Raw genomic sequence first — 14,448 nt, 5'->3', positions numbered from 1 at the left:
CAATGTTTGGATAAGATATAAAGACCTGTTGGAAAACAAAACCCCTAGATGGTTGTCACCTTTAGAGGCTAAAGCACTGAAAAAACTGAATATGGAGGCCAAATGGCCGAAGTATTGGGAAATTTTGGAACAAGATGGAGATAAGTTGAAGTTACAGAGTCACGAGAAATTGAAACCTAAAGTACGAGACTGGCTCCATTATTATCAAATAATGGAGGTGTATAAACAAGACAGGAAAATTGGCTTCCAGGTGGAGAAATCAAAATTAGAAACTGAACTGTTAGAACCCAATACTAAGAACTTGTCAAGAATGTATAATTTGCTGCTGAAATGGAATACACAGGATGAAACGGTTAAATCAGCTATGATTAAGTGGGCACAGGACATTGGTCATAACATTATGTTTGCTGACTGGAAATGGTTGTGGAACACCGGGATAAAATTTACGGCATGTAATGCCTTAAAGGAAAATATTATGAAAATGATCTATAGGTGGTACACGACCCCAGTCAAGCTAGCAAAAATTTACCATTTGCCTGATAATAAGTGCTGGAAATGTAAAGAAACTGAAGGTACTTTCTTCCACCTTTGGTGGACGTGCCCGAAGATTAAGGCTTTCTGGGAAATGATATATAATGAAATGAAAAAGGTACTTAAATGTACTTTCCCTAAGAAACCAGAGGCCTTTCTCTTGGGCATTGTCGGCCAATTGGTGCCAAAGAAAGATAGAAACTTTTTTATGTAAGCTACTACAGCAGCAAGAATACTCATCGCAAAGTATTGGAAGACACAAGATCTACCCACTCTGGAAGAATGGCAGATGAAAGTGATGGACTACATGACACTGGCTGAGATGACTGGCAGAATCCGCGACCAGGGGAAAGAGACAGCGGAAGAAGATTGGAAGAAATTTAAAATCTATCTTAAGAACTATTATAAAGTTGATGAATGCTAAAATGTCGAGGTTTTGAGAAGATAAGGAGATTACAGCGATTTAAGATTAAGTAGAAGGAAAGACTAGGAAGACATATGTTTGATAAAATTATTTAGAAGTTGTTGAAATAAATTTGGACATTGGGATGCAGGAAGGGGAGGTATGGGGGAGTCCGAGAAGTGAGGGTTATGAAAATAAGGTTATGAAATTATACATGTTTGTATGTCTTTTTATTTGTTTGTATTGTTTAAAAAATCTTGTAAAACCAATAAAAAATTTATATAAAAAAAGGACTATAGTCCTTGCCATATCCAATATACCACAGGTACTATATTACTTTGGCATGATCATTCTGCTTATCCGTTAGCATTGAGTAAAAAGGCCTTCTGGACTGTACCTTTTAAAGATGTAGAGGAGCATTGTTTCTTGTCTGGTATTACAATTTACCTCTGTTTTATGAAATTATATTCGTTTGGTCAGTGTCATATAGAGCGCAGTATAACACTGGGTCCCCGTCCCCCCCAGTATAGTCTTTGCTACGTTTTGCCTTTATCACTTAAATGCTGGCACAGCATGTCTGAAAACTGGACCATATGAGTATTTTCAGTTTCTAACTTTAATTAACTTCCCTCTCTTTCTTTTAGACTGTAGAAAACCTGCCGAGGTATTCACTGGCTGGCAAATCTACCCAAAGGTAGGTATCTTTTTTGTTATAGTCTAAGCCCGTGCAGTGTAAAAATATTCTGTGGATGTCTGATTGATCTGGAACATGTTCCTTATTACAAAGCTCTGATCTCTATGCTACCAAAGAGAGAGAAAGAACTTAATAGATTCCTTCTAAGAATGTATGATGTGAGGATGCAGATGGGGGATTGCATATTGAACCCTTCAATCCTGTGCATAGAATAGAATCAAGAGACCACAAGGGCCATCGAGTCCAACCCCCTGCCAAGCAGGAAACACCATCAGAGCACTCCTGACATATGGTTGTCAAGCCTCTGCTTAAAGACCTCCAAAGAAGGAGACTCCACCACACTCCTTGGCAGCAAATTCCACTGTCGAACAGCTCTTACTGTCAGGAAGTTCTTCCTAATGTTTAGGTGGAATCTTCTTTCTTGTAGTTTGGATCCATTGCTCCGTGTCCGCTTCTCTGGAGCAGCAGAAAACAACCTTTCTCCCTCCTCTATGTGACATCCTTTTATATATTTGAACATGACTATCATATCACCCCTTAACCTCCTCTTCTCCAGGCTAAACATGCCCAGCTCCCTTAGCCGTTGCTCATAAGGCATCGTTTCCAGGCCTTTGACCATTTTGGTTGCCCTCCTCTGGACACGTTCCAGTTTGTCAGTGTCCTTCTTGAACTGTGGTGCCCAGAACTGGACACAGTACTCCAGGTGAGGTCTGACCAGAGCAGAATACAGTGGCACTATTACTTCCCTTGATCTAGATGCTATACTCCTATTGATGCAGCCCAGAATTGCATTGGCTTTTTTAGCTGCCGCGTCACACTGTTGGCTCATGTCAAGTTTGTGGTCAACCAAGACTCCTAGATCCTTTTCACATGTACTGCTCTCAAGCCAGGTGTCCCCCATCTTGTATTTGTGCCTCTCTTCTTTTTTTTTGCCCAAGTGCAATACTTTACATTTCTTCCTGTTAAAGTTCATCTTGTTTGTTTTGGCCCAGTTCTCTAATCTGTCAAGGTCGTTTTGAAGTGTGATCCTGTCCTCTGGGGTGTTAGCCACCCCTCCCAGTTTGGTGTCATCTGCAAATTTGATCAGGATGCCCTTGAGTCCATCATCCAAGTCGTTGATAAAGATGTTGAATAAGACCAGGCCCAAGACAGAACCCTGTGGCACCCCACTAGTCACTCTTCTCCAGGATGAAAAGGAACCATTGATGAGCACCCTTTGGGTTTGGTCAGTCAGCCAGTTACAAATCCACTGAGTGGTAGCATAGTCAAGACCGCATTTTACCAGCTGTGCATGCTTACTCAGAAGTCAGTCCCCCTGTGTTTAGTGGGACATACTATCAGACAAGTGTACCAAGGATTGCATCCTAAATATTCTGCCACATCAAAAAGTCCCTGCCCATAAGTAAGGCACAAGAATGTCTAGCCTAGGCTTCTGCCTGAGGTGCTATTTAGTGTATGTTTGTAAGCATAAGTGCCAACATAAAATCCCCTCATTTGATTTTGCAGTTTCATAAGGACCATGCCACGAGCTTCTGAATTTAACAAACAAAAAGAACACACACACACACACACTCTGTATAAAATGCTGAACTTATTCTTGACTCAGACTAAGTGTGGGTGGGTTTTGGAATGGGGCACAAACTCCAAAGAAAACAAAACTCCCACAGTGAGTTTGCTGATTGATTGATTGATTGATTTACAGATACTTTTGCTTTCAGAGAGGCCTTATTTTACTCCCAGCTTCCGTTAAATACATTAAAAAGCTGGGTACGCTGAGTCAAATGCTGTAGCTTGAGTCCAAAACACAGCATTTTGCTCTCTTACCATCTATCAGATTTGGGTGAACAGCTGCCAAGAACATTTTCCAGCAAAAGGAGCTGGTAGACATTCTGTCAGCTATGAGACAGGATGGATTTGTTCAGGGTTCTGACCTTTTCTTGGTCCAATTTTATGCTGAAGCTTATTTGAGAATACATTAATAAGAATCAGAAGCTCTATTAGAAATACAAACCTGTTGATCTCAACTTAGTATTTTTGGCACAAATTTCAACTGCATTACTGGTGCACCTGAATCATGTAATCAGACATCCTTTTTTAGGAGGTAGAATGACTCAAGCTGACAGCATCTCATTGTGCAAGATAGGCTTGGATCAGTTTAGCTGCTACTGTAGCAAATATTTGAATGTGTGAAACATGACGGTGCTGTGAGTACATTGCTCCCCTGCATTCATTCATTACACCAGGCTGAAGGTTGGAGCAAATTGGAGTAATGAAAATACCTTGGGGTATATGTTAAAGTTATACTGGTATCTGTTGGGAATTAGGAGGATCATAGGTTTCCCATTTCCTGGGACCTTGTTTTCCTTTTGATTATTATGTATGCTTTGGAAGCGATTCTGTGGAACATGTATGTGGGTTGCAGATGAGCAGATACTCAGCTTGCATTTCTTTGGCAACTTGATATCTGTGTATTGTTCAGTGGAATATTTTCCTCCTATCTAGCGTAGGGGCTTTGTTCCTTTACACGAGGAGGCAGGCACTTGTGCAGTGGTAAGTCGATGGTTCCAAGTTCTTCTGCCATGGTTGTACAACGATTGCAGGAGCACTGTGGTTTATGCAGTGTGTGTGGCTGAAGCTGGAAAATCCCCAGCTTGTTAACAGGCACCTTCTGCAAGTGGCAGAGGGTTGTGTGCTGCAGAGGTCAGCTGGGCGTAGAGACTGGAAACTAAAGTGCAGAACGCTAAGATGAAATTTTACAAAATAAATGGGGGGGGGATCACTTTTGACAGAAAGGCAAAACCCAGATATCTGTTGTTACTTTTTGATAAAGCCCCATCCCCTTAAGGTAGACTAGGGGTAAACACTATATACTAAGCATAATGTCAACTAGAGTGACAGGATGTCAAAATAATAACAAAAATTAAGATATACAACCACTTGATTATATTTTTGCTCTAAATATTTGTTTCTCACTTCCCTCTGGAAGAAAAGCAAAGTGTGTGTGTGATTTTTGACCTGTCATTGAATTTTTAACCAAGTGCATAGACTTCTCAAGGCAACTCGAGGCCCACTAATGGTGTGTCCTCTCTGTCCTGCTAGCTAGCTTTTGGTCTGCCTGTGGGAAATACAAATAGATACAGATTTTCACACTGGATGAGTTTATTGGGGAGACATTAGGTTTTTCATTTTGTCATGTTATCAAGCCTCCCAGTATGCAATTCACACATAAGAAGTTGGATAACATGAGAAGAAGACAGGTTTGTGTGGGAAAGGGGTTTGCAGTTAACTGCTGCAGTAAACATTATGCGTTCCTTCCAAAAGGACTTATAAATGTTTCACAAAGAGGTATTGAAAGAGTTGGAGATACTAAATTAGTAAAATACTAATAACACAAATGTAAAATGTTAATAAGAATTCTGTTGTCTAGATTTTTAAATATCAGTTCAATGCAGAAAATGATTTAAGCATCAAACAACTTTCACATTGCCATTCTCATTGTACTTAGAATGTTCTTACAGGGTTCAGATGTGGGTGCTTGCTTTCCCCTCAAAAACTCCTGCCACCCCCTTTGCCTTTTAAAGGCTCACATTTTATGAAGCCAGGATCCATTCAAGTCCCCTTCTTTCCATCTCTAGAAGTTGTCATCATGAGCAGTTTAAGCCCTCTTCAGACATTGACCCATGTCAGGCCAGTTTCTGAAGGGATTGTGGTGCTATTTTTGTAGAAAAAGAGGTGCCAAAATGCCTCCTTCATTCTCTTAGAATGGCAATGGTACCCACCTGAGAGGTGCCAGAACTGAGTTCTGGCAAGTTGTGGTTGGGGGGGGAAAGCCTTGAGCATATCCAAATATGGGTCTTCTTTTACCCTCTGTTTTGGTTATCTGTTTACTCTTTTCTGGTAAGGCATAAGCAGCCACCCCACAATTGCATGAATAATGTGGGGCCGTGTTTAGCCCTCAGACACTGAACTTTGGGAAACCGTGTTTCAGGTAATCTGCAGATACTGCAACAGCAAGAAGAATTCATGCAGGACAGGATTCAGCCACGCTGCTGCATGTGTGGAATACTGTCTGCTCATGCAACAGGACTCCCTCCTCCCCATGCGCCTCCCATTCTCCCTCAATCTGCTCTGGAGGGCTGCAAGAGTGGACCTCATTCTGTGTATGCATATCCCACTCGGCTCTGCACTGAATTCCACTCATGTTTCATACATTTCTCAGATGCATGGATGGACTAGAGTATCAAAACATTCTTACTGAAGAACCTTGTAATATATGAAATCTCACAAATCATTATTACCTTGGCTCAGAAGCACCTCTTCTGCTTTGCTGATTATATTATAAATAAAGAAGCAGGTGTGATGTAAGTGTTCTTCTTATTTTTAATGTCCCTATATAACCTTTAAGCTTCAGAATTTGCCAGTCCTTAGAGGCAACTTCAGATTACACACAGAGAGACACAGAATCCAGTAGTCAGGGAAAATACTGTAGTTGCTAATCCCACCGCAGATGCTAATCCCACCGCAGAGATACTTGCCGTGCTGCTAGTTCCATCTGTTCAGGAGGTGTATCAAGGGCTGCCTATGGCATGGCCTTTGGGGTTGTGGCACCAAGTGTCTAGAATTACTCTCCTCTCCCATAGAATACGGCCCATTTCTCCACTGAAGGCAAGTGATAGCTGTTTTATTTTGTCAAGCTGTTGCCGTTAAGAGTAGAAGAATGAACCTGAAATAGCTGTTGGTCTAAGATGACTTTTGAGTGTCTTCAAATTGTATTTTTAATGTATTTTAAGACTAGTGCAGCCCAAGAGGTTATCATCTTGAGAGTGCATTGCAATGTATTTTGCATCCTTCATTGCCTTGGGAGTAGGGCAGGGTTGACTTTCAGATATAGAATGATTAAATATACATCCTGATTTTCATTTAGCTTTCATTGTTTGAGGGAAATGTTGTTGTGCACTGTGGTTTTACAGCATTCGTGGATTCCTTGAAAGCAAGATGATGTTTCAACTTGAAATGTATCACTGTGTTCACAAAATGCACAACTTTATTTATTTGGAGTATATCCCCCACACCCCGCCAAAAAGAAAATTTAAAAATCCTATGGATGGCCATGCTTACATTCTAATATTTCAGTGAAGCTGGATGGTACCATATAATTTGCATTGCCATCTCCCCTTTGAAAGTGGATGCAGAGGTTGAACTGGTATTTAACCTTGGCATGCAGGATGGAGTACTAGTGTGTGATCTCTCAATATTCACTGAAGTTACTCTGTTGCAAATCAACGAAGCAACATACAGAATGCTAAATTAATGAGTTAATGCAATGACTACTCAACTGGGTTATAATTAACTGAAAATTAAATTGTCAGGTAATTTGAAGTTTTGTGGGGGTTTTGGAAAAATTATGTTTTGCCCGACAGGGACCTCAGAGCAGCTGCCAAGTCTTATAACAGCCAAGGAAGCTGCATTGCACTCTGGTAGTGACTTCCCTCAGGATGCCATAAGCTCCAGAGCTGAGCAGTGATTTGGCCATTAGTCTCTGACTCCTAAATGTAATTCTTTAGCAACTTCGCTTTCCCTCAGGTCACATGGGGAGTCTGTGGTGAAACTCCAAAGCTAATTTTAATCCTTTGTGGCTTAGGGCTGAACAAGGTGTCTTGTGGAAATGTGGTGTAATTCACCTCCCTGAACAATTTTCATTTCTCAGATGAAAAATGGGACAACGCGTGTACGTTTAAGGATGTTAACAGTGTTCTTTGCCTACATTCTGCCACTGGCCTAAGAAAGCTTTCCACGCTCCTCCATCTATCTTGAGCACCCACATTCTCCTGCTGCAGGGCCTGAGCCTCTGCCTTTTCACCCAGCCCAGACTTTGCTGGGGTTGCTCTGGACATGAGCCCTGTAGAAGTACTCTTAAGAGGGAAGCTTGCATGAACGTGGAAAGTCCTCACTATCGAAAGGTCCTGATGATTCTTCGGGAAATCTGAAGTAAACCATGACAGGTCTGGCTTGGATGCCTTTTGAGCTCCTCTTTTCCTTGCATGTAAAGGATACTCTGTGAAACATTTTTAGAAAGTTTCCCCCCCATTATCCCGCTTTGACTTCCAAATATAGTATCATTTGATGAAATGACTTCTAAAGTTTGAAATAAAGCCATGAAAAGTGGTTTTTTTAGGGCTTCAAATTTTATTCAGCTTTAAGCAAAGAATGAGTCACCTCACACTTTACATTGATTAGTTATTACTGGGGAATCAACTTTAATCCCAGAGGCTAAGAGTGAAGGGTTGGTGTTTTTATTTTGTAAAGCTGTTCTTGACTGGTTGAGAGCCTTCATTTTCTTTATCATGGGACCTAGTTGAGGATTGCTCATGCAACAAGCACTCAGTGAAGGCTGTTTCCCCTTCAGCTAGATTTCCCCCTGGGCATTCTTGTACAGAAAATGATCTGAATACATAAGAAAATTTCAACTCAAAATACAGATGCTGGTAAGAGGCTCTAGAAGTAACCATAAAGAAGGATGAAGAATAATAAATCACTTGGACTTCCGGTGGAGCGCGATCTCGCTGCAAGCGGGAATTTTACCGCAAGGAAAATCCCGTGCTATTTCAGAGGAATAGGGGTGCTACAGGCCGCGGTAGCCCCCTAAAATACCTCTGGTGGGTGTCCAGAAGGTCAGGTCCCCGGCGGTACCAGAAGCGGTTCGCCCGGCCATCAGGTAGCTTCAAAAAGAAGCGAAGAGAACGGCGGAGTGGATCAGCGGGTCGAGGGAAGCCATTATCTACCTCCGAATAGCGAAGCCCCGAGCTTGCAGAGGAAGCGCCTCGCTCTCAAATTAAAGAAATCCGGCTCCAGATTAATTATAAATTTGAAGTCTGAAAACAACAAGGAGGCTCCGGAGAGAAAGAAATTTATACGGAGTTCAGCTGTCAGCCGAAATCAGCTCAGATCCAGCGCTGCACACAGAGCGGAAAAAGGAAAGTGAGTTGCTCTAGCGGCTACTGTTTCTCCCCCCCCCCCACTAACTCTTCTAAAAAGTAACTTTTTAAGAAGATATACTATATTAAGGACAATACTAAAGCAAATAGGGGAAACAGAAAAGCAACTTTTTGTTTAAAATTTGAAGTCTTTGATGTAACGGAGGAGGCAAATAGAGGAAGGAAGCGGTTCTCTACTTTCACTTTTAAAGAACAAAGGACAGTGAAACGAAAGGGAAGCCTTCAACTCCATTGACAACTTTTAAGCATAGTTAACAGCCAGAGGATGTATTAATGAACAAGCACATTTTGGATTGGCCTTATATGTTGCTTTAATTTATTTTCTTTTTTCCTTTTGAATCTTTGCCATAAAGAAGGAAAAAGTATGTAAGAGACTTCAACTAATTAGGACATTTTCACTATTTTTATAACTTTTATAACTACGTGTCAGGGGATGATTAGCTGCTTGTGCTTAAAATAGTGCCCCTTCAGAGTTTGTGCGACCCCACAAACCTCTGTGTGTGACAGAGCTCCTCAGACATGTCTGCTCTAGTCACTTGTAGAGTCCGACAGTGGCTGTCTGCGGAAGCGCTTCCAGCAAAGAAGTTCCTTAACGGAAACGCGTCTCCTGGACTCACGACGTGACAGCTTCCGGCGAAGCATAGGTCTCCCTGCAGTTGCTTCTGACACCTCCCCGCTATTTTCGCTCGAAGTGTCTCTCACCCCTTTCTCTCCCCTTCTGCTTCCTGCCTGGGCTGTTGCGTCTCTCTCAGCATTACTGAGATCCTCCTCCAGAGACCCCGCGCTCCCCCTACTGGTCCCTGCTTTAGCTGTTGACTCTCTCCCAGTCTCTGGGAGCCCTACCACTTCCCTTTCCTCCGATGTCAGTTCCCTGACATCCACCTCCCCTCCAGGGCCCCCCTCTCCCCCGCCCCTTCTCTCTCCTCTGGGCGGTGAGGAGCTGAAACCCCTAAAAGAATCCTCCTCATCTTCCGACGTCTCGAACATTTCCCTCCATCGGTCTTCGTTCCGACTCGCTGAATCCTCCTCCACCTCGGAATCAGCGAACCCCTCCAACTCTTCTTCTTCGTCGGTGGTGGCAAAGTATTCCCTCCGGAACCTCGCCACTGGCTGGGGTTTCCGAGGGAATCTCTGATGAAAAGTTTCAATCAAAACCTCGTCATCTACATCCTCTGCCCTGACCCAGGTGTTTTCCGACTCCGGCTCCCCTTCCCACATTACCAAATACTCTACTTGCTCTCCCCTCCACCTGGAATCGAGAATCTCCGCTACATGGTAGCTGTGTTCTTTTTCCTCCATAGCTGGTCCCCTATTGACCCTCCCCTCTCTGTCCCCTATATACGGTGACAGCAATGATCTGTGGAACACTGGGTGCAACTTCATGTGGTTAGGTAACCGGAGTCTGAAAGCCACTGGGTTGACCTGTTGCGTGACTTCAAATGGGCCCAGTCTTTTGGGTCTTAACTTCTTACAACCTCCTTTAAATGGTAACCCTTGGGTGGACAACCACACCTGATCCCCCACCCTAATGCTTTCTCCTTCCCTTCTGGTTTTGTCTGCCTGCCTCTTATATTCCTCCTTCGCCCTGTTTAAATTAAGTTGGAGCTGGCGATGGATCGCTTCCATTTCTTCAACGAACTGTTCTGCGGCTGGAACGCTCCAGTTCTCCCCCTCCCCCCCTGGGAAGGCTCGGGGATGACACCCGTGATTGGCCAAAAAAGGGCTCATTCCCGTGGACACGTTCTCCGCATTGTTATAGGCAAATTCTGCCAACGCCAGCTTCTCCACCCAATCATTCTCTCTGTCATTCACATAACACCTCAAATATTGCTGGAGGACACCATTAGCTCTTTCCGCCTGCCCGTTGGTTTCTGGATGACGGGCAGTTGAGAAATTCACCTCTACATGCAATAAGCTCATGAGCTGCCTCCAGAACCTGGAAGTAAATTGTTTCCCTCGGTCCGAAACCACCCTCAAGGGGGCACCATGCAATCTAAACACATTTTCCACAAACAATTTAGCGGTTTCTTCTGCTGTGACCGCATGTGAGCAGGCTATAAAGTGGGCCATCTTGGTTAACAGGTCTACCACAACCATAATGGCTGTCTTCCCTTTGGACCTGGGCAGATCAGTCATAAAATCTATTGCCACTGCCTCCCATGGTCTTTCCGGCGTGGGTAGTGGTTCTAATAAACCTGCCGGTGCCCGCCTCTCCCCCTTGGCTCGTTGACATCGGTCACACCCTCTCACATACTCCCGCACATCTTCCCTGACCTTGGGCCACCAGAATTCCCTGGTAACCAGCCACATGGTTTTGTGTTGCCCAAAATGCCCTGCTGTGGGGCTATCGTGCAGTTGCTTGAGTACCTTTTCCCTCAATTCTCCTTCAGGTACGTATAACGCTCCCTTGTAGTACAACGCCCCGTTTCTCTCCTCAAAACCCCCGGGTTTGTCTCCCTCCCTCCTGAGACCCCTGAGTTTGTCCTGGGCATATTCATCCTGCACCGTTCCCTCTATCAGTTCCCTTAGCCCCACCAGTGCCACCCCACACACCCAGCGATCCTCGGGAATGACATGGGTCTCTTCGGGTGCACCCTCTCCCTCCAAATATTCAGGTTTGCGTGATAGAGCGTCCGCCCTAACGTTCTCCTGGCCTGGTACGTAACAAATCTCAAAGTTAAATTTGGAGAACTCCTGGGCCCATCTCAACTGCCGTTGGTTGAGCACTCGCGCAGTTCTCCAATACTCTAGATTCTTATGGTCCGTGCGTACTTGCACCTTCTGTTGTGCACCAATTAGTAGGTGCCTCCATCTCCGGAAGGCCTCATAAATCGCAAGAAGTTCCCGGTCATACACCGTGTAGTTTCTCTCCGATTTGTTCAGCTTTCGCGAAAAGAAGGCACACGGTCGCCACTCGGACCCCTCCTTCCCTGGCTGCAGAAGAAGCACCGCCCCTATGGCTCTGTCAGAAGCGTCTGTTTCGACCCTCAGCTTTTTTTGTAAATCCACATGTAGAAGTTGTTCGTCAGAGGCGAAGGCCTTTTTCAGTTCCTCAAACGCTCGCTCCGCCTCCCCCGTCCAAACAAACTTCTTTTTGCTGCTGAGACAGTCCGTGATGGGCGCCGTCAGGTGAGCGAAGTTTCGGATGAACTTACGATAAAAGTTTCCAAACCCTAGGAACCTTTGCACATCCTTCTTAGTCTTGGGGTTTTCCATTCCAGCACCGCTTGAACCTTGCCGGGGTCCATGGCCAACCCCTTGTCTGACAAGCGGTACCCCAGGAATTCCACCTCCTTGGTATGAAACTGACACTTCTCCAGTTTCACCCACAGTCTGTTGGCATGCAGCCTGCTCAACACTTCTCTGACGTCTCTCACATGTTGCTCCTCATTCTCCGAATACACCAACACGTCATCTAAGAAGGCCACGCAATTCTTGTAGAGCAAAGGCCCCAGTACATGGTTCATAAAGGCTTGAAAACACGCGGAGCCTGCTTGTAATCCAAAAGGCATAACGAGATATTCAAATGCCCCCAAAGGGGTGAACATGGTGGTCTTCCATTCATCCCCTTTCCTTATACGTATCAGGTTGTACGCCCCCCTTAGGTCCAGCTTTGTAAAAATCTTTCCTTTTCGCACCCTGGTCAAAATATCATCAATCCTGGGCATAGTAAAAGCCACCGGCTCTGTCACTGCATTTAGGGCCCGAAAGTCACATACCAGTCTCGGCTTGTCCGTGTTCTTTTTATCCACAAAAAACACTGGGCTACCCCCCGCTGCCTTGGACTCTCTGATGAAGCCTCTCTTCAGGTTCTTGTCAATGAACGCTCGCAACTCCTGCATCTCCCTGACTGACATGGCATACAACCTGCCTACAGGAAGCTGTGCTCCAGGGAGTAAATTGATCTGGCAATCAAAGGGCCTATGCGGGGGTAGTTGGTCAGCTTCCTTCTCGCTGAACACGTCGCTGAGATCAGCATACTGTGATGGCACCTTCCCCTTCTCCATCACTTCCGTCCCTGCTAGGGTGGCTTGGGCCCCTGCTGACCCCTTTTCCCCCCTGCAGTGTTCTAAGCAATGTGCGGAACCGAAGGAAACCACTCTTTGATGCCAGCCCACCAGCGGATCATGTAGGGCTAGCCAGCTCATTCCCAAAATAATGGGAGCGCCTCCCAAGGTGGCCACATTAAACGCTATCAGTTCTGTGTGCCTTGCCACCCTCATTATCATTGGGATGGTCTGCAAGCTGACGCCTCCTCCCAACAGTTCTCTGCCATCGATCGTGGTCACCTGCAGGGGGTTGCTTAAGGGGATAGTCTGTATCTGGTGTTCAGCCGCAAACTCCTTGCTCATGAAATTGCAGGAGCTGCCTGAGTCTAACAGCGCCTTTATTTTTAGGGGGTGTCCATTTTGCAACTCTAGCGACACTTCAATCACTAGAGCAGGTCGAGGAGCTTCTGGCACTGGCACTTGGGAAAGGGGCACTTTCACTGCTCTTTGGCCTGGCTGCAGTGCCCTGCTGGCAACCAGGCGTTGGCTTTTACCTGCTCCGTTTCTCCCTGCTCTTCCCCCTCAACAGTTCCCACCATCCCTTGCCATTCCTTCCTCTGGGGGCAGACTCTGGCAAAGTGGCCTGGCTGTTGGCAGAGATAGCATTTCCGGGGTCCCTTTCCCTCCTTCTTCGCCCCCTCACTGGGCTTTGAAACTGCGCGCGCGTGGGCTGTTCCGATTTCCATCGGCTCTGCCGGCGGGAAAGCTGGCTCAGGAATGTCTGGAATGCGTAACTCCTTCCAACGTTCCCCTCTCCCTTCCCGCCTCTCCAAGGCTCTTGCCTCCTGGCGCGCTCCAATGGTCAGCGCAGATTTGGTCAGCTGATCCATAGACACCGCCCTGGGGCTCCTGGCCAGCTCGTCTTTCACAGCTGAAGAAAGACCTTCTTCAAATAGCATCTGAATGGGTGCTGCCGATAAATCCCACCCCAATCTGTGAATCAGCATGGTAAATTCAGTCCAGTACTCACGGACAGATCTGCTTCCCTGCTTGCAAGCCATTAGCTGTCTGCGCACTCCCCCCTCCTCAATATCGCTGGAGAACATGACATCCATTGCACGAAAGAATTTCATAGCGTCCTTCAGGATATCGTTGTGCGTTGCCATCAGGGGTCGAACCCAGTCCCGCGCCCCCTTCTCAAGATGCCCAATTACGAAAGCAACTCGGGATTCCTCATCAGGGAACTCATCAAACTGCACATTCAGGGCATATTGCATTTCAGTCCTAAAGGCATGGTAATCCTTGGGGTCCCCCCCAAACTTCTGCACTAATCCTGGTACCTTTCTGGGGAACTGAGTGGTTCTCCCCTTCTTGTCTGCATCCTGAGCCCTCCTCTCCTCGAGCCTCGCCGTCTGCAGCGCAAGTTGGACTTCCAATGCTCGGTATCTGTCTTCCAAGCTTGGACCAGCTCCACCCCCTGCGGCTCCGGCTCCTGCTGGGTCGCTCATGATGCCTTCTCCTGCACAGGCAGCGTACAGAGACTGTCGGACTGCTGTCAGGGGATGATTAGCTGCTTGTGCTTAAAATAGTGCCCCTTCAGAGTTTGTGCGACCCCACAAACCTCTGTGTGTGACAGAGCTCCTCAGACATGTCTGCTCTAGTCACTTGTAGAGTCCGACAGTGGCTGTCTGCGGAAGCGCTTCCAGCAAAGAAGTTCCTTAACGGAAACGCGTCTCCTGGACTCACGACGTGACAGCTTCCGGCGAAGCATAGGTCTCCCTGCAGTTGCTTCTGACACCTCCCCGCTATTTTCGCTCGAAGTGTCTCTCACCCCTT

At 45.8% G+C, this 14,448-nt stretch overlaps 1 protein-coding gene across 26 annotated transcripts in view; it reads left to right on the top strand.

Annotated features, from left to right (window-relative positions):
* The first annotated feature begins 1,578 nt into the window (after window positions 1-1,578).
* Window positions 1,579-14,448, top strand: part of MAP2 (microtubule associated protein 2) — a 279,546-nt gene continuing 266,676 nt past the window's right edge. For all 26 annotated transcript variants that reach the window (XM_082230891.1, XM_082230887.1, XM_082230882.1 and 23 more), the window contains exon 1: window positions 1,579-1,628. The gene's annotated coding sequence lies outside the window, so the exon portion shown is untranslated. The remainder of the gene's footprint in view (window positions 1,629-14,448) is intronic.

Source organism: Podarcis vaucheri (assembly GCF_965113315.1).
Source record: "Podarcis vaucheri genome assembly, chromosome: 1".
In the NCBI taxonomy this organism is placed as follows: Eukaryota; Metazoa; Chordata; class Lepidosauria; order Squamata; family Lacertidae; genus Podarcis; species Podarcis vaucheri.
This window is presented reverse-complemented; position numbering and strand designations above follow the sequence as displayed.